Source organism: Oncorhynchus masou, chromosome 31 (assembly GCF_036934945.1).
Source record: "Oncorhynchus masou masou isolate Uvic2021 chromosome 31, UVic_Omas_1.1, whole genome shotgun sequence".
NCBI lineage: Eukaryota > Metazoa > Chordata > Actinopteri > Salmoniformes > Salmonidae > Oncorhynchus > Oncorhynchus masou.
The window spans coordinates 6,228,866-6,256,133 of record NC_088242.1 but is presented as its reverse complement, the minus strand read 5'-3'; the positions used below and the strand labels follow the sequence as shown (position 1 = coordinate 6,256,133).

The 27,268-nt window shown below is 34.3% G+C and overlaps 1 protein-coding gene across 1 annotated transcript in view; it reads right to left on the bottom strand.

Moving 5' to 3' along the window:
• Positions 1-27,268, bottom strand: part of LOC135524880 (calpain-2 catalytic subunit-like) — a 54,561-nt gene that overhangs the window by 18,069 nt on the left and 9,224 nt on the right. The gene's annotated exons all lie outside the window — the stretch shown is intronic.

Below are 27,268 nucleotides of genomic sequence, written 5' to 3'. Positions count from 1 at the left end.
GAACTATACCATCTCATGGAACTATACAGTCTCATGGAACTATACTATCTCATGGAACTATAATATCTTATAGAACGACACCATCTCATGGAACTATACCATCTCATGGAACTATACTATCTCATGGACCTATACCATCTCATGGAACTATACAGTCTCATGGAACTATACTATCTCATGGAACTATAATATCTTATAGAACGACACCATCTCATGGAACTATACCATCTCATGGAACTATACCAGCTCATAGAACTACACCATCTAATGAAACTATACCATCTAATGGAACTATACCATCTCATGGAACTATACTATCTCATGGAACTATACAGTCTCATGGAACTATACTATCTCATGGAACTATAATATCTTATAGAACGACACCATCTCATGGAACTATACCATCTCATGGAACTATACCAGCTCATAGAACTACACCATCTAATGAAACTATACCATCTAATGGAACTATACCATCTCATGGAACTATACTATCTCATGGAACTATAATATCTTATAGAACGACACCATCTCATGGAACTATACCATCTCATGGAACTATACCAGCTCATAGAACATACCATCTCATGGAACTATATCATCTCATGGAACTATACCATCTCATGGAACTATACACTCTCATAGAACTATACCATCATTTAGAACTATACCATCCCATGGAACTATACAATCATTTAGAAATATACCATCCCATGGAACTATACAATCTCATGGAACTATACCATCATTTAGAACTATACCATCTCATAGAACTATAACCTATCAAAGAACTGTAATATCTCATTGAACTATACCATCTCATGGAACTGTACCATCTCATGGAACTATAATATCTCATAGAACTATACCATCATTTAGAACTATACCATCTCATGGAACTATACCATCTCATAGAACTATACCATCTCATGGAACTATACCATCATTTAGAACTATACCATCTCATAGAAATGTCCCATATCATAGAACTATACTATCTCATGGAACTACACCATCTCATGGAACTATACTATCTCATGGACCTATACCATCTCATGGAACTATACAGTCTCATGGAACTATACTATCTCATGGAACTATAATATCTTATAGAACGACACCATCTCATGGAACTATACCATCTCATGGAACTATACCAGCTCATAGAACTACACCATCTAATGAAACTATACCATCTAATGGAACTATACCATCTCATGGAACTATACTATCTCATGGAACTATACAGTCTCATGGAACTATACTATCTCATGGAACTATAATATCTTATAGAACGACACCATCTCATGGAACTATACCATCTCATGGAACTATACCAGCTCATAGAACTACACCATCTAATGAAACTATACCATCTAATGGAACTATACCATCTCATGGAACTATACTATCTCATGGAACTATAATATCTTATAGAACGACACCATCTCATGGAACTATACCATCTCATGGAACTATACCAGCTCATAGAACATACCATCTCATGGAACTATATCATCTCATGGAACTATACCATCTCATGGAACTATACACTCTCATAGAACTATACCATCATTTAGAACTATACCATCCCATGGAACTATACAATCATTTAGAAATATACCATCCCATGGAACTATACAATCTCATGGAACTATACCATCATTTAGAACTATACCATCTCATAGAACTATAACCTATCAAAGAACTGTAATATCTCATTGAACTATACCATCTCATGGAACTGTACCATCTCATGGAACTATAATATCTCATAGAACTATACCATCATTTAGAACTATACCATCTCATGGAACTATACCATCTCATAGAACTATACCATCTCATGGAACTATACCATCATTTAGAACTATACCATCTCATAGAAATGTCCCATATCATAGAACTATACTATCTCATGGAACTACACCATCTCATGGAACTATACCATCTCATAGAACTATACCATCTCATGGAACTGTACCATCTCATGGAACTATAATATCTCATAGAACTATACCATCATTTAGAACTATACCATCTCATGGAACTATACCATCTCATAGAACTATACCATCTCATGGAACTATACCATCATTTAGAACTATACCATCTCATAGAAATGTCCCATATCATAGAACTATACTATCTCATGGAACTATACCATCTCATAGAACTATACCATCTCATGGAACTATACCATCTCATGGAGCTATAATATCTCATAGAACTAAACCATCTCATGTAACTATACCATCTCATGGAACCACACCATCTCATAGAACTATACCATCTCATGGAACTATACCATTTCATGGAACTATACCATCTCATAGACCTATACCATCTCATGGAACTATAATATCACATAGAACTAAACCATCTCATGGAACTAAACCATCTCATGGAACTATACTATCTCATGGACCTTTACCATCTCATGGAACTAAACCATCTCATGGAACTATACCATCTCATGGAACTATAATATCTCATGGAACTATACCATCTCATGGAACTATACCATCTCATGGAACTATACCATCTCATGGAACTATACCATCTCATGGAACTATACCATCTCATGGAACTATACCATCTCATAGAACTACACAATCTTATGGAACTATACCATCTTATAGAACTATACCATCTTATAGAACTATACCATCTCATAGAACTATATCATCTTATGGAACTATACCATCTCATGGAACTATACCATCTCATGGAACTATACCATCTCATAGAACTACACAATCTTATGGAACTATACCATCTTATAGAACTATACCATCTTATAGAACTATACCATCTCATGGAACTATATCATCTCATGGAACTATACCATCTCATGGAACTATACAATGTCATAGAACTATACCATCTCATGGAACTATACCATCTCATGGAACTATACAATGTCATAGAACTATACCATCTCATGGAACTATACCATCTCATGGAACTATACCATCTTATAGAACCATACCATCTCATAGACCTATACCATCTCATAGAACTATACCATCTTATAGAACTATACCATCTTATAGAACTATACCATCTCATAGAACAATACCAACTCATGGAACTATACCATCTCATGGAACTATACCATCTCATAGAACTACACCATCTCATGGAACTATATCATCTCATGGAACTATACCGTCTCATGGAACGATACAATGTCATAGAACTATACCATCTCATGGAACTATACTATCTCATGGACCTATACCATCTTATGTAACTATACCATCTCATAGAACTATACCATCTCATGGAACTATAATATCACATAGAACTAAACCATCTCATGGAACTAAACCATCTCATGGAACTATACCATCTCATGGAACTATAATATCTTATAGAACGACACCATCTCATAGAACTATACCATCATTTAGAACTATACCATCATTTAGAACTACACCATTTCATGGAACTATACCATCTCATGGAACTATACCATCTCATGGAACTATACCATCTTATAGAACTACACAATCTTATGGAACTATACCATCTTATAGAACTATACCATCTTATAGAACTATACCATCTCATAGAACTATATCATCTTATGGAACTATACCATCTTATAGAACGATACCATCTTATAGAACTATACCATCTTATGGAACTATACCATCTTATAGAACCATACCATCTCATAGACCTATACCATCTCATAGAACTATACCATCTTATATAACTATACCATCTCAAAAAAAATACCATCTCATAGAAATAAACCATCTTGTGGAACTATATCATCTTATAGAACTATACCATCTCATAGAACTATACCATCTCATAGAATTATACCATCTCATAGAACTATACCAACTCATGGAACTATACCATCTCATGGAACTATATTATCTCATATAACTATACCATCTCATGGAACTATACCATCTCATGGAACTATACTATCTCATGGACCTATACCATCTCATGGAACTATACCATCTCATAGAACTATACCATTTACATTTACATTTAAGTCATTTAGCAGACGCTCTTATCCAGAGCGACTTACAAATTGGTGAATTCACCTTCTGACATCCAGTGGAACAGCCACTTTACAATAGTGCATCATCTCATGGAACTATAATATCACATAGAACTAAACCATCTCATGGAACTATACTATCTCATGGACCTTTACCATCTCATGGAACTATACCATCTCATTGAACTATACCATCTCATGGAACTATAATATCTTATAGAACGACACCATCTCATAGAACTATACCATCATTTAGAACTATACCATCATTTAGAACTACACCATCTCATGGAACTATACCATCTCATGGAACTACACCATCTCATGGAACTATACCATCTCATAGAACTATACCATCATTTAGAACTATACCATATCATAGAACTATACCATCTCATGGAACTATACCATCATTTAGAACTATACCATCTCATAGAAATGTCCCATATCATAGAACTATACTATCTCATGGAACTACACCATCTCATGGAACTATACCATCTCATAGAACTATACCATCTCATGGAACTATACCATCTCATGGAGCTATAATATCTCATAGAACTAAACCATCTCATGTAACTATACCATCTCATGGAACCACGCCATCTCATAGAACTATACCATCTCATGGAACTATACCATTTCATGGAACTATACCATCTCATAGACCTATACCATCTCATGGAACTATAATATCACATAGAACTAAACCATCTCATGGAACTAAACCATCTCATGGAACTATACTATCTCATGGACCTTTACCATCTCATGGAACTAAACCATCTCATGGAACTATACCATCTCATGGAACTATAATATCTTATAGAACGACACCATCTCATAGAACTATACCATCATTTAGAACTATACCATCATTTAGAACTACACCATCTCATGGAACTATACCATCTCATGGAACTATACCATCTCATGGAACTATACCATCTCATGGAACTATACCATCTCATAGAACTACACAATCTTATGGAACTATACCATCTTATAGAACTATACCATCTTATAGAACTATACCATCTCATAGAACTATATCATCTTATGGAACTATACCATCTCATGGAACTATACCATCTCATGGAACTATACCATCTCATAGAACTACACAATCTTATGGAACTATACCATCTTATAGAACTATACCATCTTATAGAACTATACCATCTCATGGAACTATATCATCTCATGGAACTATACCATCTCATGGAACTATACAATGTCATAGAACTATACCATCTCATGGAACTATACCATCTCATGGAACTATACAATGTCATAGAACTATACCATCTCATGGAACTATACCATCTCATGGAACTATACCATCTTATAGAACCATACCATCTCATAGACCTATACCATCTCATAGAACTATACCATCTTATAGAACTATACCATCTTATAGAACTATACCATCTCATAGAACAATACCAACTCATGGAACTATACCATCTCATGGAACTATACCATCTCATAGAACTACACCATCTCATGGAACTATATCATCTCATGGAACTATACCATCTCATGGAACGATACAATGTCATAGAACTATACCATCTCATGGAACTATACTATCTCATGGACCTATACCATCTTATGTAACTATACCATCTCATAGAACTATACCATCTCATGGAACTATAATATCACATAGAACTAAACCATCTCATGGAACTAAACCATCTCATGGAACTATACCATCTCATGGAACTATAATATCTTATAGAACGACACCATCTCATAGAACTATACCATCATTTAGAACTATACCATCATTTAGAACTACACCATTTCATGGAACTATACCATCTCATGGAACTATACCATCTCATGGAACTATACCATCTTATAGAACTACACAATCTTATGGAACTATACCATCTTATAGAACTATACCATCTTATAGAACTATACCATCTCATAGAACTATATCATCTTATGGAACTATACCATCTTATAGAACGATACCATCTTATAGAACTATACCATCTTATGGAACTATACCATCTTATAGAACCATACCATCTCATAGACCTATACCATCTCATAGAACTATACCATCTTATATAACTATACCATCTCAAAAAAGATACCATCTCATAGAAATAAACCATCTTGTGGAACTATATCATCTTATAGAACTATACCATCTCATAGAACTATACCATCTCATAGAATTATACCATCTCATAGAACTATACCAACTCATGGAACTATACCATCTCATGGAACTATATTATCTCATATAACTATACCATCTCATGGAACTATACCATCTCATGGAACTATACTATCTCATGGACCTATACCATCTCATGGAACTATACCATCTCATGGAACTATAATATCTTATTGAACGACATCATCTCATAGATCTATACCATTTCATGGAACTATACCATCTCATAGAACTACACCATCTCATGGAACTATAACATCTCATAGAACTAAACCATTTCATGGAACTATACCATCTCATAGAACTACACCATCTCATGGAACTATACCATCTCATAGAACTATATCATCTCATGGAACTATACCATCTCATGGAACTATACAATCTCATAGAACTATACCATCTCATGGAACTATACCATCTCATAGAACTATACCATCTTATGGAACTATAACATCTCATAGAACTATACCATCTCATGGAACTATAATATCTCATAGAACTAAACCATCTCATGGAACTAAACCATCTCATGGAACGATACTATCTCATGGACCTATACCATCTCATGGAACTATACCATCTCATAGAACTATACCATCTCATGGAACTATACCATCTCATGGAGCTATAATATCTCATAGAACTAAACCATCTCATGTAACTATACCATCTCATGGAACCACACCATCTCATAGAACTATACCATCTCATATAACTATACCATCTCATAGAACTATACCATCTCATGGAACTATACCATTTCATGGAACTATACCATCTCATAGACCTATACCATCTCATGGAACTATAATATCACATAGAACTAAACCATCTCATGGAACTAAACCATCTCATGGAACTATACTATCTCATGGACCTTTACCATCTCATGGAACTAAACCATCTCATGGAACTATACCATCTCATGGAACTATAATATCTTATAGAACGACACCATCTCATAGAACTATACCATCATTTAGAACTATACCATCATTTAGAACTACACCATCTCATGGAACTATACCATCTCATGGAACTATACCATCTCATGGAACTATACCATCTCATAGAACTACACAATCTTATGGAACTATACCATCTTATAGAACTATACCATCTTATAGAACTATACCATCTCATAGAACTATATCATCTTATGGAACTATACCATCTCATGGAACTATACCATCTCATGGAACTATACCATCTCATAGAACTACACAATCTTATGGAACTATACCATCTTATAGAACTATACCATCTTATAGAACTATACCATCTCATGGAACTATATCATCTCATGGAACTATACCATCTCATGGAACTATACAATGTCATAGAACTATACCATCTCATGGAACTATACCATCTCATGGAACTATACAATGTCATAGAACTATACCATCTCATGGAACTATACCATCTCATGGAACTATACCATCTTATAGAACCATACCATCTCATAGACCTATACCATCTCATAGAACTATACCATCTTATAGAACTATACCATCTTATAGAACTATACCATCTCATAGAACAATACCAACTCATGGAACTATACCATCTCATGGAACTATACCATCTCATAGAACTACACCATCTCATGGAACTATATCATCTCATGGAACTATACCATCTCATGGAACGATACAATGTCATAGAACTATACCATCTCATGGAACTATACTATCTCATGGACCTATACCATCTTATGTAACTATACCATCTCATAGAACTATACCATCTCATGGAACTATAATATCACATAGAACTAAACCATCTCATGGAACTAAACCATCTCATGGAACTATACCATCTCATGGAACTATAATATCTTATAGAACGACACCATCTCATAGAACTATACCATCATTTAGAACTATACCATCATTTAGAACTACACCATTTCATGGAACTATACCATCTCATGGAACTATACCATCTCATGGAACTATACCATCTTATAGAACTACACAATCTTATGGAACTATACCATCTTATAGAACTATACCATCTTATAGAACTATACCATCTCATAGAACTATATCATCTTATGGAACTATACCATCTTATAGAACGATACCATCTTATAGAACTATACCATCTTATGGAACTATACCATCTTATAGAACCATACCATCTCATAGACCTATACCATCTCATAGAACTATACCATCTTATATAACTATACCATCTCAAAAAAGATACCATCTCATAGAAATAAACCATCTTGTGGAACTATATCATCTTATAGAACTATACCATCTCATAGAACTATACCATCTCATAGAATTATACCATCTCATAGAACTATACCAACTCATGGAACTATACCATCTCATGGAACTATATTATCTCATATAACTATACCATCTCATGGAACTATACCATCTCATGGAACTATACTATCTCATGGACCTATACCATCTCATGGAACGATACCATCTCATAGAACTATACCATTTACATTTACATTTAAGTCATTTAGCAGACGCTCTTATCCAGAGCGACTTACAAATTGGTGAATTCACCTTCTGACATCCAGTGGAACAGCCACTTTACAATAGTGCATCATCTCATGGAACTATAATATCACATAGAACTAAACCATCTCATGGAACTATACTATCTCATGGACCTTTACCATCTCATGGAACTATACCATCTCATTGAACTATACCATCTCATGGAACTATAATATCTTATAGAACGACACCATCTCATAGAACTATACCATCATTTAGAACTATACCATCATTTAGAACTACACCATCTCATGGAACTATACCATCTCATGGAACTACACCATCTCATGGAACTATACCATCTCATAGAACTATACCATCATTTAGAACTATACCATATCATAGAACTATACCATCTCATGGAACTATACCATCATTTAGAACTATACCATCTCATAGAAATGTCCCATATCATAGAACTATACTATCTCATGGAACTACACCATCTCATGGAACTATACCATCTCATAGAACTATACCATCTCATGGAACTATACCATCTCATGGAGCTATAATATCTCATAGAACTAAACCATCTCATGTAACTATACCATCTCATGGAACCACGCCATCTCATAGAACTATACCATCTCATGGAACTATACCATTTCATGGAACTATACCATCTCATAGACCTATACCATCTCATGGAACTATAATATCACATAGAACTAAACCATCTCATGGAACTAAACCATCTCATGGAACTATACTATCTCATGGACCTTTACCATCTCATGGAACTAAACCATCTCATGGAACTATACCATCTCATGGAACTATAATATCTTATAGAACGACACCATCTCATAGAACTATACCATCATTTAGAACTATACCATCATTTAGAACTACACCATCTCATGGAACTATACCATCTCATGGAACTATACCATCTCATGGAACTATACCATCTCATGGAACTATACCATCTCATGGAACTATACCATCTCATAGAACTACACAATCTTATGGAACTATACCATCTTATAGAACTATACCATCTTATAGAACTATACCATCTCATAGAACTATATCATCTTATGGAACTATACCATCTCATGGAACTATACCATCTCATGGAACTATACCATCTCATAGAACTACACAATCTTATGGAACTATACCATCTTATAGAACTATACCATCTTATAGAACTATACCATCTCATGGAACTATATCATCTCATGGAACTATACCATCTCATGGAACTATACAATGTCATAGAACTATACCATCTCATGGAACTATACCATCTCATGGAACTATACAATGTCATAGAACTATACCATCTCATGGAACTATACCATCTCATGGAACTATACCATCTTATAGAACCATACCATCTCATAGACCTATACCATCTCATAGAACTATACCATCTTATAGAACTATACCATCTTATAGAACTATACCATCTCATAGAACAATACCAACTCATGGAACTATACCATCTCATGGAACTATACCATCTCATAGAACTACACCATCTCATGGAACTATATCATCTCATGGAACTATACCATCTCATGGAACGATACAATGTCATAGAACTATACCATCTCATGGAACTATACTATCTCATGGACCTATACCATCTTATGTAACTATACCATCTCATAGAACTATACCATCTCATGGAACTATAATATCACATAGAACTAAACCATCTCATGGAACTAAACCATCTCATGGAACTATACCATCTCATGGAACTATAATATCTTATAGAACGACACCATCTCATAGAACTATACCATCATTTAGAACTATACCATCATTTAGAACTACACCATTTCATGGAACTATACCATCTCATGGAACTATACCATCTCATGGAACTATACCATCTTATAGAACTACACAATCTTATGGAACTATACCATCTTATAGAACTATACCATCTTATAGAACTATACCATCTCATAGAACTATATCATCTTATGGAACTATACCATCTTATAGAACGATACCATCTTATAGAACTATACCATCTTATGGAACTATACCATCTTATAGAACCATACCATCTCATAGACCTATACCATCTCATAGAACTATACCATCTTATATAACTATACCATCTCAAAAAAGATACCATCTCATAGAAATAAACCATCTTGTGGAACTATATCATCTTATAGAACTATACCATCTCATAGAACTATACCATCTCATAGAATTATACCATCTCATAGAACTATACCAACTCATGGAACTATACCATCTCATGGAACTATATTATCTCATATAACTATACCATCTCATGGAACTATACCATCTCATGGAACTATACTATCTCATGGACCTATACCATCTCATGGAACTATACCATCTCATGGAACTATAATATCTTATTGAACGACATCATCTCATAGATCTATACCATTTCATGGAACTATACCATCTCATAGAACTACACCATCTCATGGAACTATAACATCTCATAGAACTAAACCATTTCATGGAACTATACCATCTCATAGAACTACACCATCTCATGGAACTATACCATCTCATAGAACTATATCATCTCATGGAACTATACCATCTCATGGAACTATACAATCTCATAGAACTATACCATCTCATGGAACTATACCATCTCATAGAACTATACCATCTTATGGAACTATAACATCTCATAGAACTATACCATCTCATGGAACTATAATATCTCATAGAACTAAACCATCTCATGGAACTAAACCATCTCATGGAACGATACTATCTCATGGACCTATACCATCTCATGGAACTATACCATCTCATAGAACTATACCATCTCATGGAACTATACCATCTCATGGAGCTATAATATCTCATAGAACTAAACCATCTCATGTAACTATACCATCTCATGGAACCACACCATCTCATAGAACTATACCATCTCATATAACTATACCATCTCATAGAACTATACCATCTCATGGAACTATACCATTTCATGGAACTATACCATCTCATAGACCTATACCATCTCATGGAACTATAATATCACATAGAACTAAACCATCTCATGGAACTAAACCATCTCATGGAACTATACTATCTCATGGACCTTTACCATCTCATGGAACTAAACCATCTCATGGAACTATACCATCTCATGGAACTATAATATCTTATAGAACGACACCATCTCATAGAACTATACCATCATTTAGAACTATACCATCATTTAGAACTACACCATCTCATGGAACTATACCATCTCATGGAACTATACCATCTCATGGAACTATACCATCTCATAGAACTACACAATCTTATGGAACTATACCATCTTATAGAACTATACCATCTTATAGAACTATACCATCTCATAGAACTATATCATCTTATGGAACTATACCATCTCATGGAACTATACCATCTCATGGAACTATACCATCTCATAGAACTACACAATCTTATGGAACTATACCATCTTATAGAACTATACCATCTTATAGAACTATACCATCTCATGGAACTATATCATCTCATGGAACTATACCATCTCATGGAACTATACAATGTCATAGAACTATACCATCTCATGGAACTATACCATCTCATGGAACTATACAATGTCATAGAACTATACCATCTCATGGAACTATACCATCTCATGGAACTATACCATCTTATAGAACCATACCATCTCATAGACCTATACCATCTCATAGAACTATACCATCTTATAGAACTATACCATCTTATAGAACTATACCATCTCATAGAACAATACCAACTCATGGAACTATACCATCTCATGGAACTATACCATCTCATAGAACTACACCATCTCATGGAACTATATCATCTCATGGAACTATACCATCTCATGGAACGATACAATGTCATAGAACTATACCATCTCATGGAACTATACTATCTCATGGACCTATACCATCTTATGTAACTATACCATCTCATAGAACTATACCATCTCATGGAACTATAATATCACATAGAGCTAAACCATCTCATGGAACTAAACCATCTCATGGAACTATACCATCTCATGGAACTATAATATCTTATAGAACGACACCATCTCATAGAACTATACCATCATTTAGAACTATACCATCATTTAGAACTACACCATTTCATGGAACTATACCATCTCATGGAACTATACCATCTCATGGAACTATACCATCTTATAGAACTACACAATCTTATGGAACTATACCATCTTATAGAACTATACCATCTTATAGAACTATACCATCTCATAGAACTATATCATCTTATGGAACTATACCATCTTATAGAACGATACCATCTTATAGAACTATACCATCTTATGGAACTATACCATCTTATAGAACCATACCATCTCATAGACCTATACCATCTCATAGAACTATACCATCTTATATAACTATACCATCTCAAAAAGATACCATCTCATAGAAATAAACCATCTTGTGGAACTATATCATCTTATAGAACTATACCATCTCATAGAACTATACCATCTCATAGAATTATACCATCTCATAGAACTATACCAACTCATGGAACTATACCATCTCATGGAACTATATTATCTCATATAACTATACCATCTCATGGAACTATACCATCTCATGGAACTATACTATCTCATGGACCTATACCATCTCATGGAACTATACCATCTCATAGAACTATACCATTTACATTTACATTTAAGTCATTTAGCAGACGCTCTTATCCAGAGCGACTTACAAATTGGTGAATTCACCTTCTGACATCCAGTGGAACAGCCACTTTACAATAGTGCATCATCTCATGGAACTATAATATCACATAGAACTAAACCATCTCATGGAACTATACTATCTCATGGACCTTTACCATCTCATGGAACTATACCATCTCATTGAACTATACCATCTCATGGAACTATAATATCTTATAGAACGACACCATCTCATAGAACTATACCATCATTTAGAACTATACCATCATTTAGAACTACACCATCTCATGGAACTATACCATCTCATGGAACTACACCATCTCATGGAACTATACCATCTCATAGAACTATACCATCATTTAGAACTATACCATATCATAGAACTATACCATCTCATGGAACTATACCATCATTTAGAACTATACCATCTCATAGAAATGTCCCATATCATAGAACTATACTATCTCATGGAACTACACCATCTCATGGAACTATACCATCTCATAGAACTATACCATCTCATGGAACTATACCATCTCATGGAGCTATAATATCTCATAGAACTAAACCATCTCATGTAACTATACCATCTCATGGAACCACACCATCTCATAGAACTATACCATCTCATGGAACTATACCATTTCATGGAACTATACCATCTCATAGACCTATACCATCTCATGGAACTATAATATCACATAGAACTAAACCATCTCATGGAACTAAACCATCTCATGGAACTATACTATCTCATGGACCTTTACCATCTCATGGAACTAAACCATCTCATGGAACTATACCATCTCATGGAACTATAATATCTTATAGAACGACACCATCTCATAGAACTATACCATCATTTAGAACTATACCATCATTTAGAACTACACCATCTCATGGAACTATACCATCTCATGGAACTATACCATCTCATGGAACTATACCATCTCATGGAACTATACCATCTCATGGAACTATACCATCTCATAGAACTACACAATCTTATGGAACTATACCATCTTATAGAACTATACCATCTTATAGAACTATACCATCTCATAGAACTATATCATCTTATGGAACTATACCATCTCATGGAACTATACCATCTCATGGAACTATACCATCTCATAGAACTACACAATCTTATGGAACTATACCATCTTATAGAACTATACCATCTTATAGAACTATACCATCTCATGGAACTATATCATCTCATGGAACTATACCATCTCATGGAACTATACAATGTCATAGAACTATACCATCTCATGGAACTATACCATCTCATGGAACTATACAATGTCATAGAACTATACCATCTCATGGAACTATACCATCTCATGGAACTATACCATCTTATAGAACCATACCATCTCATAGACCTATACCATCTCATAGAACTATACCATCTTATAGAACTATACCATCTTATAGAACTATACCATCTCATAGAACAATACCAACTCATGGAACTATACCATCTCATGGAACTATACCATCTCATAGAACTACACCATCTCATGGAACTATATCATCTCATGGAACTATACCATCTCATGGAACGATACAATGTCATAGAACTATACCATCTCATGGAACTATACTATCTCATGGACCTATACCATCTTATGTAACTATACCATCTCATAGAACTATACCATCTCATGGAACTATAATATCACATAGAACTAAACCATCTCATGGAACTAAACCATCTCATGGAACTATACCATCTCATGGAACTATAATATCTTATAGAACGACACCATCTCATAGAACTATACCATCATTTAGAACTATACCATCATTTAGAACTACACCATTTCATGGAACTATACCATCTCATGGAACTATACCATCTCATGGAACTATACCATCTTATAGAACTACACAATCTTATGGAACTATACCATCTTATAGAACTATACCATCTTATAGAACTATACCATCTCATAGAACTATATCATCTTATGGAACTATACCATCTTATAGAACGATACCATCTTATAGAACTATACCATCTTATGGAACTATACCATCTTATAGAACCATACCATCTCATAGACCTATACCATCTCATAGAACTATACCATCTTATATAACTATACCATCTCAAAAAAGATACCATCTCATAGAAATAAACCATCTTGTGGAACTATATCATCTTATAGAACTATACCATCTCATAGAACTATACCATCTCATAGAATTATACCATCTCATAGAACTATACCAACTCATGGAACTATACCATCTCATGGAACTATATTATCTCATATAACTATACCATCTCATGGAACTATACCATCTCATGGAACTATACTATCTCATGGACCTATACCATCTCATGGAACTATACCATCTCATGGAACTATAATATCTTATAGAACGACATCATCTCATAGATCTATACCATTTCATGGAACTATACCATCTCATAGAACTACACCATCTCATGGAACTATAACATCTCATAGAACTAAACCATTTCATGGAACTATACCATCTCATAGAACTACACCATCTCATGGAACTATACCATCTCATAGAACTATATCATCTCATGGAACTATACCATCTCATGGAACTATACAATCTCATAGAACTATACCATCTCATGGAACTATACCATCTCATAGAACTATACCATCTTATGGAACTATAACATCTCATAGAACTATACCATCTCATGGAACTATAATATCTCATAGAACTAAACCATCTCATGGAACTAAACCATCTCATGGAACGATACTATCTCATGGACCTATACCATCTCATGGAACTATACCATCTCATAGAACTATACCATCTCATGGAACTATACCATCTCATGGAGCTATAATATCTCATAGAACTAAACCATCTCATGTAACTATACCATCTCATGGAACCACACCATCTCATAGAACTATACCATCTCATATAACTATACCATCTCATAGAACTATACCATCTCATGGAACTATACCATTTCATGGAACTATACCATCTCATAGAACTATACCATCTCATGGAACTATAATATCACATAGAACTAAACCATCTCATGGAACTATACTATCTCATGGACCTTTACCATCTCATGGAACTATACCATCTCATTGAACTATACCATCTCATGGAACTATAATATCTTATAGAACGACACCATCTCATAGAACTATACCATCATTTAGAACTATACCATCATTTAGAACTACACCATCTCATGGAACTATACCATCTCATGGAACTACACCATCTCATGGAACTATACCATCTCATAGAACTATACCATCATTTAGAACTATACCATCTCATAGAACTATACCATCTTATGGAACTATACCATCTTATAGAACGATACCTTCTTATAGAACTATACCATCTTATGGAACTATAACATCTTATAGAACCATTCCATCTCATAGACCTATATCATCTCATAGAAATAAACCATCTTGTGGAACTATACCAACTCATGGAACTATACCATCTCATGGAACTATAACATCTTATAGAACTATACCATCTCATAGAACTATACCATCTCATAGAACTATACCATCTCATAGAACTATACCAACTCATGGAACTATACCATCTCATGGAACTATATTATCTCATATAACTATACCATCTCATGGAACTATACCATCTCATGGAACTATACTATCTCATGGACCTATACCATCTCATGGAACTATACCATCTCATGGAACTATAATATCTTATAGAACGACATCATCTCATAGATCTATACCATTTCATGGAACTATACCATCTCATAGAACTACACCATCTCATGGAACTATAACATCTCATAGAACTAAACCATTTCATGGAACTATACCATCTCATAGAACTACACCATCTCATGGAACTATACCATCTCATGGAACTATACCATCTCATGGAACTATACCATCTTATAGAACTACACAATCTTATGGAACTATACCATCTTATAGAACTATACCATCTTATAGAACTATACCATCTCATAGAACTATATCATCTTATGGAACTATACCATCTTATAGAACGATACCATCTTATAGAACTATACCATCTTATGGAACTATACCATCTTATAGAACCATACCATCTCATAGACCTATACCATCTCATAGAACTATACCATCTTATATAACTATACCATCTCAAAAAAGATACCATCTCATAGAAATAAACCATCTTGTGGAACTATATCATCTTATAGAACTATACCATCTCATAGAACTATACCATCTCATAGAATTATACCATCTCATAGAACTATACCAACTCATGGAACTATACCATCTCATGGAACTATACCATCTCATGGAACTATAATATCTTATAGAACGACATCATCTCATAGATCTATACCATTTCATGGAACTATACCATCTCATAGAACTACACCATCTCATGGAACTATAACATCTCATAGAACTAAACCATTTCATGGAACTATACCATCTCATAGAACTACACCATCTCATGGAACTATACCATCTCATAGAACTATATCATCTCATGGAACTATACCATCTCATGGAACTATACAATCTCATAGAACTATACCATCTCATGGAACTATACCATCTCATAGAACTATACCATCTTATGGAACTATACCATCTCATAGAACTATACCATCTCATGGAACTATAATATCTCATAGAACTAAACCATCTCATGGAACTAAACCATCTCATGGAACGATACTATCTCATGGACCTATACCATCTCATGGAACTATACCATCTCATAGAACTATACCATCTCATGGAACTATACCATCTCATGGAGCTATAATATCTCATAGAACTAAACCATCTCATGTAACTATACCATCTCATGGAACCACACCATCTCATAGAACTATACCATCTCATATAACTATACCATCTCATAGAACTATACCATCTCATGGAACTATACCATTTCATGGAACTATACCATCTCATAGAACTATACCATCTCATGGAACTATAATATCACATAGAACTAAACCATCTCATGGAACTATACTATCTCATGGACCTTTACCATCTCATGGAACTATACCATCTCATTGAACTATACCATCTCATGGAACTATAATATCTTATAGAACGACACCATCTCATAGAACTATACCATCATTTAGAACTACACCATCATTTAGAACTACACCATCTCATGGAACTATACCATCTCATGGAACTACACCATCTCATGGAACTATACCATCTCATAGAACTATACCATCATTTAGAACTATACCATCTCATAGAACTATACCATCTTATGGAACTATACCATCTTATAGAACGATACCTTCTTATAGAACTATACCATCTTATGGAACTATAACATCTTATAGAACCATTCCATCTCATAGACCTATATCATCTCATAGAACTATACCATCTTATATAACTATACCATCTCATAGAAGATATCATCTCATAGAAATAAACCATCTTGTGGAACTATATCATCTTATAGAACTATACCATCTCATAGAACTATACCATCTCATAGAACTATACCATCTCATAGAACTATACCAACTCATGGAACTATACCATCTCATGGAACTATATTATCTCATATAACTATACCATCTCATGGAACTATACCATCTCATGGAACTATACTATCTCATGGACCTATACCATCTCATGGAACTATACCATCTCATGGAACTATAATATCTTATAGAACGACATCATCTCATAGATCTATACCATTTCATGGAACTATACCATCTCATAGAACTACACCATCTCATGGAACTATAACATCTCATAGAACTAAACCATTTCATGGAACTATACCATCTCATAGAACTACACCATCTCATGGAACTATACCATCTCATAGAACTATATCATCTCATGGAACTATACCATCTCATGGAACTATACAATCTCATAGAACTATACCATCTCATGGAACTATACCATCTCATAGAACTATACCATCTTATGGAACTATACCATCTCATAGAACTATACCATCTCATGGAACTATAATATCTCATAGAACTAAACCATCTCATGGAACTAAACCATCTCATGGAACGATACTATCTCATGGACCTATACCATCTCATGGAACTATACCATCTCATAGAACTATACCATCTCATGGAACTATACCATCTCATGGAGCTATAATATCTTATAGAACTAAACCATCTCATGTAACTATACCATCTCATGGAACCACACCATCTCATAGAACTATACCATCTCATATAACTATACCATCTCATAGAACTATACCATCTCATGGAACTATACCATTTCATGGAACTATACCATCTCATAGAACTATACCATCTCATGGAACTATAATATCACATAGAACTAAACCATCTCATGGAACTATACTATCTCATGGACCTTTACCATCTCATGGAACTATACCATCTCATTGAACTATACCATCTCATGGAACTATAATATCTTATAGAACGACACCATCTCATAGAACTATACCATAATTTAGAACTATACCATCATTTAGAACTACACCATCTCATGGAACTATACCATCTCATGGAACTACACCATCTCATGGAACTATACCATCTCATAGAACTATACCATCATTTAGAACTATACCATCTCATAGAACTATACCATCTTATGGAACTATACCATCTTATAGAACGATACCTTCTTATAGAACTATACCATTTTATGGAACTATAACATCTTATAGAACCATTCCATCTCATAGACCTATATCATCTCATAGAACTATACCATCTTATATAACTATACCATCTCATAGAAGATATCATCTCATAGAAATAAACCATCTTGTGGAACTATACCATCTTATAGAACTATACCATCTCATAGAACTATACCATCTTATGGAACTATACCATCTCATAGAACTATACCATCTCATAGAACTATACCACCTCATGGAACTATACCATCTCATGGAACTATACCATCTCATGGAACTATAATATCTTATAGAACGACACCATCTCATGGAACTATACCATCTCATAGACCTATACCATCTCATAGAACTATACCATCTTATAGAACTATACCATCTTATAGAACTATACCATCTCATAGAACAATACCAACTCATGGAACTATACCATCTCATGGAACTATACCATCTCATAGAACTACACCATCTCATGGAACTATATCATCTCATGGAACTATACCATCTCATGGAACTATACGATGTCATAGAACTATACCATCTCATGGAACTTTACCATCTCATAGAACTATACCATCTTATGTAACTATACCATCTCATAGAACTATACCATCTCATGGAACTATACCATTTCATGGAACTATACCATCTCATGGAACTATAATATCAAATAGAACTAAACCATCTCATGGAACTAAACCATCTCATGGAACTATACTATCTCATGGACCTTTACCATCTCATGGAACTATACCATCTTATAGAACTATACCATCTCATGGAACTATAATATCAAATAGAACTAAACCATCTCATGGAACTAAACCATCTCATGGAACTATACTATCTCATGGACCTTTACCATCTCATGGAACTATACCATCTTATAGAACTATACCATCTCATAGAAATATACCATCTCATAGAACTATACCATCTCATAGAACTATATCATCTTATGGAACTATACCATCTTATAGAACCATACCATCTCATAGATCTATACCATCTCATAGAACTATACCATCTCATAGAACGATACCATCTCATAGAAATATACCATCTTGTGGAACTATACCATCTTATAGAACTAGACCATCTCATAGAACTATACCATCTCATAGAACTATACCAACTCATGGAACTATACCATCTCATGGAACTATACCATCTCCTAGAACTACACCATCTCATGGAACTATATCATCTCATGGAACTATACCATCTCATGGAACTATACAATGTCATAGAACTATACCATCTCATGGAACTATACCATCTCATGGAACTATACAATGTCATAGAACTATACCATCTCATGGAACTATACCATCTCATGGAACTATACCATCTTATAGAACCATACCATCTCATAGACCTATACCATCTCATAGAACTATACCATCTTATAGAACTATACCATCTTATAGAACTATACCATCTCATAGAACAATACCAACTCATGGAACTATACCATCTCATGGAACTATACCATCTCATAGAACTACACCATCTCATGGAACTATATCATCTCATGGAACTATACCATCTCATGGAACGATACAATGTCATAGAACTATACCATCTCATGGAACTATACCATCTCATAGAACTATACCATCTTATGTAACTATACCATCTCATAGAACTATACCATCTCATGGAACTATACTATCACATAGAACTAAACCATCTCATGGAACTAAACCATCTCATGGAACTATACCATCTCATGGAACTATAATATCTTATAGAACGACACCATCTCATAGAACTATACCATCATTTAGAACTATACCATCATTTAGAACTACACCATCTCATGGAACTATACCATCTCATGGAACTATACCATCTCATGGAACTATACAATCTCATGGAACTATACCATCTTATAGAACTACACAATCTTATGGAACTATACCATCTTATAGAACTATACCATCTTATAGAACTATACCATCTCATAGAACTATATCATCTTATGGAACTATACCATCTTATAGAACGATACCATCTTATAGAACTATACCATCTTATGGAACTATACCATCTTATAGAACCATACCATCTCATAGACCTATACCATCTCATAGAACTATACCATCTTATATAACTATACCATCTCAAAAAAGATACCATCTCATAGAAATAAACCATCTTGTGGAACTATATCATCTTATAGAACTATACCATCTCATAGAACTATACCATCTCATAGAACTATACCATCTCATAGAACTATACCAACTCATGGAACTATACCATCTCATGGAACTATATTATCTCATATAACTATACCATCTCATGGAACTATACCATCTCATGGAACTATACTATCTCATGGAACTATACCATCTCATGGAACTATACCATCTCATGGAACTATAATATCTTATAGAACGACATCATCTCATAGATCTATACCATTTCATGGAACTATACCATCTCATAGAACTACAACATCTCATGGAACTATACCATCTCATAGAACTAAACCATTTCATGGAACTATACCATCTCATAGAACTACACCATCTCATGGAACTATACCATCTCATAGAACTATATCATCTCATGGAACTATACCATCTCATGGAACTATACAATCTCATAGAACTATACCATCTCATGGAACTATACCATCTCATAGAACTATACCATCTTATGGAACTATACCATCTCATAGAACTATACCATCTCATGGAACTATAATATCTCATAGAACTAAACCATCTCATGGAACTAAACCATCTCATGGAACGATACTATCTCATGGACCTATACCATCTCATGGAACTATACCATCTCATAGAACTATACCATCTCATGGAACTATACCATCTCATGGAGCTATAATATCTCATAGAACTAAACCATCTCATGTAACTATACCATCTCATGGAACCACACCATCTCATAGAACTATACCATCTCATGGAACTATACCATTTCATGGAACTATAATATCATATAGAACTAAACCATCTCATGGAACTATACTATCTTATGGACCTTTACCATCTCATGGAACTATACCATCTCATGGAACTATACCATCTCATGGAGCTATAATATCTCATAGAACTAAACCATCTCATGTAACTATACCATCTCATGGAACCACACCATCTCATAGAACTATACCATCATTTAGAACTATACCATCATTTAGAACTACACCATCTCATGGAACTATACCATCTCATGGAACTACACCATCTCATGGAACTATACCATCTCATAGAACTATACCATCTTATGGAACTATACCATCTTATAGAACGATACCTTCTTATAGAACTATACCATCTTATGGAACTATAACATCTTATAGAACCATTCCATCTCATAGACCTATATCATCTCATAGAACTATACCATCTTATATAACTATACCATCTCATAGAAGATATCCTCTCATAGAAATAAACCATCTTGTGGAACTATACCATCTTATAGAACTATACCATCTCATAGAACTATACCATCTTATGGAACTATACCATCTCATAGAACTATACCATCTCATAGAACTATACCATCTTATGTAACTATACCATCTCATAGAACTATACCATCTCATGGAACTATACCATTTCATGGAACTATACCATCTCATGGAACTATAATATCAAATAGAACTAAACCATCTCATGGAACTAAACCATCTCATGGAACTATACTATCTCATGGACCTTTACCATCTCATGGAACTATACCATCTTATAGAACTATACCATCTCATGGAACTATAATATCAAATAGAACTAAACCATCTCATGGAACTAAACCATCTCATGGAACTATACTATCTCATGGACCTTTACCATCTCATGGAACTATACCATCTTATAGAACTATACCATCTCATAGAACTATACCATCTCATAGAACTATACCATCTCATAGAACTATATCATCTTATGGAACTATACCATCTTATAGAACCATACCATCTCATAGATCTATACCATCTCATAGAACTATACCATCTCATAGAACGATACCATCTCATAGAAATATACCATCTTGTGGAACTATACCATCTTATAGAACTAGACCATCTCATAGAACTATACCATCTCATAGAACTATACCAACTCATGGAACTATACCATCTCATGGAACTATACCATCTCATGGAACTATACCATCTTATAGAACTATTCCATCTCATAGAACTATACCATCTCATAGAAATATACCATCTTGTGGAACTATACCATCTTATAGAACTATACCATCTCATAGAACTATACCATCTCATAGAACTATACAATCTCATAGAACTATACCATCTCATGGAACTATACCATCTCATGGAACTATATTATCTCATAGAACTAAACCATCTCAATGAACTATATCATCTCATGGAACTATACCATCATTTAGAACTATACCAACTCATAGAACTACACCATCATTTAGAACTATACCAGCCCATGGAACTATACAATCATTTAGAACTATACCAACCCATGGAACTATACAATCTCATGGAACTAAACCATCATTTAGAACTATACCATCTCATAGAACTATACCATATCATAAAACTGTAATATCTCATTGAACTATACCATCTCATGGAACTGTACCATCTCATGGAACTATACTATCTCATGGAACTATACCATCTCATAGAACTATACCATCTCATGGAACTATACCATCTCATGGAACCACACCATCTCATAGAACTATACCATCTCATATAACTATACCATCTCATAGAACTATACCATCTCATGGAACTATACCATTTCATGGAACTATACCATCTCATAGAACTATACCATCTCATGGAACTATAATATCTCATAGAACTAAACCATCTCATGGAACTAAACCATCTCATGGACCTATACCATCTCATGGAACTATACCATCTTATGGAACTATAATATCTTATAGAACGACACCATCTCATAGAACTATACCATCATTTAGAACTATACCATCATTTAGAACTACACCATCTCATGGAACTATACCATCTCATGGAACTATACCATCTCATAGTACTATACCATCTCATGGAACTATACCATCTCATGGAACTATACCATCTTATGGAACTATACCATCTTATAGAACTATACCATCTTATAGAACTATACCATCTTATAAAACGATACCATCTTATAGAACTATACCATCTCATAGACCTATACCATCTCATAGACCTATACCATCTCATAGAACTATACCATCTTATATATCTATACCATCTCATAGAAGATACCATCTCATAGAAATAAACCATCTTGTGGAACTATACCATCTTATAGAACTATACCATCTCATAGAACTATACCATCTCATAGAACTAAACCATCTCATGGAACTATACCATCTCATGGAACTATACCATCTCATGGAACTATACTATCTCATGGACCTATACCATCTCATGGAACTATATCATCTCATGGAACTATACCATCTCATGGAACTATAATATCTTATAGAACGACATCATCTCATGGAACTATACCATCTCATGGAACTATACCATCTCCTAGAACTACACCATCTCATGGAACTATATCATCTCATGGAACTATACCATCTCATGGAACTATACAATGTCATGGAACTATACCATCTCATGGAACTATACCATCTCATAGACCTATACCATCTCATAGAACTATACCATCTTATATAACTATACCATCTTATAGAACTATACCATCTCATAGAACAATACCAACTCATGGAACTATACCATCTCATGGAACTATACCATCTCATGGACCTATACCATCTCATGGAACTATACCATCTCATGGAACTATAATATCTTATAGAACGACACCATCTCATAGAACTATACCATCATTTAGAACTATACCATCATTTAGAACTACACCATCTCATGGAACTATACCATCTCATGGAACTATACCATCTCATAGTACTATACCATCTCATGGAACTATACCATCTCATGGAACTATACCATCTTATGGAACTATACCATCTTATAGAACTATACCATCTTATAGAACTATACCATCTTATAAAACGATACCATCTTATAGAACTATACCATCTCATAGACCTATACCATCTCATAGACCTATACCATCTCATAGAACTATACCATCTTATATATCTATACCATCTCATAGAAGATACCATCTCATAGAAATAAACCATCTTGTGGAACTATACCATCTTATAGAACTATACCATCTCATAGAACTATACCATCTCATAGAACTATACCATCTCATGGAACTATACCATCTCATGGAACTATACCATCTCATGGAACTATACTATCTCATGGACCTATACCATCTCATGGAACTATATCATCTCATGGAACTATACCATCTCATGGAACTATAATATCTTATAGAACGACATCATCTCATGGAACTATACCATCTCATGGAACTATACCATCTCCTAGAACTACACCATCTCATGGAACTATATCATCTCATGGAACTATACCATCTCATGGAACTATACAATGTCATGGAACTATACCATCTCATGGAACTATACCATCTCATAGACCTATACCATCTCATAGAACTATACCATCTTATATAACTATACCATCTTATAGAACTATACCATCTCATAGAACAATACCAACTCATGGAACTATACCATCTCATGGAACTATACCATCTCATAGAACTACACCATCTCATGGAACTATATCATCTCATGGAACTATACCATCTCATGGAACTATACAATGTCATAGAACTATACCATCTCATGGAACTTTACCATCTCATAGAACTATACCATCTTATGTAACTATACCATCTCATAGAACTATACCATCTCATGGAACTATCCCATTTCATGGAACTATACCATCTCATGGAACTATAATATCAAATAGAACTAAACCATCTCATGGAACTAAACCATCTCATGGAACTATACTATCTCATGGACCTTTACCATCTCATGGAACTATACCATCTTATAGAACTATACCATCTTATAGAACTATACCATCTCATGGAACTATAATATCAAATAGAACTATAATATCAAATAGAACTAAACCATCTCATGGAACTAAACCATCTCATGGAACTATACTATCTCATGGACCTTTACCATCTCATGGAACTATACCATCTTATAGAACTATACCATCTCATAGA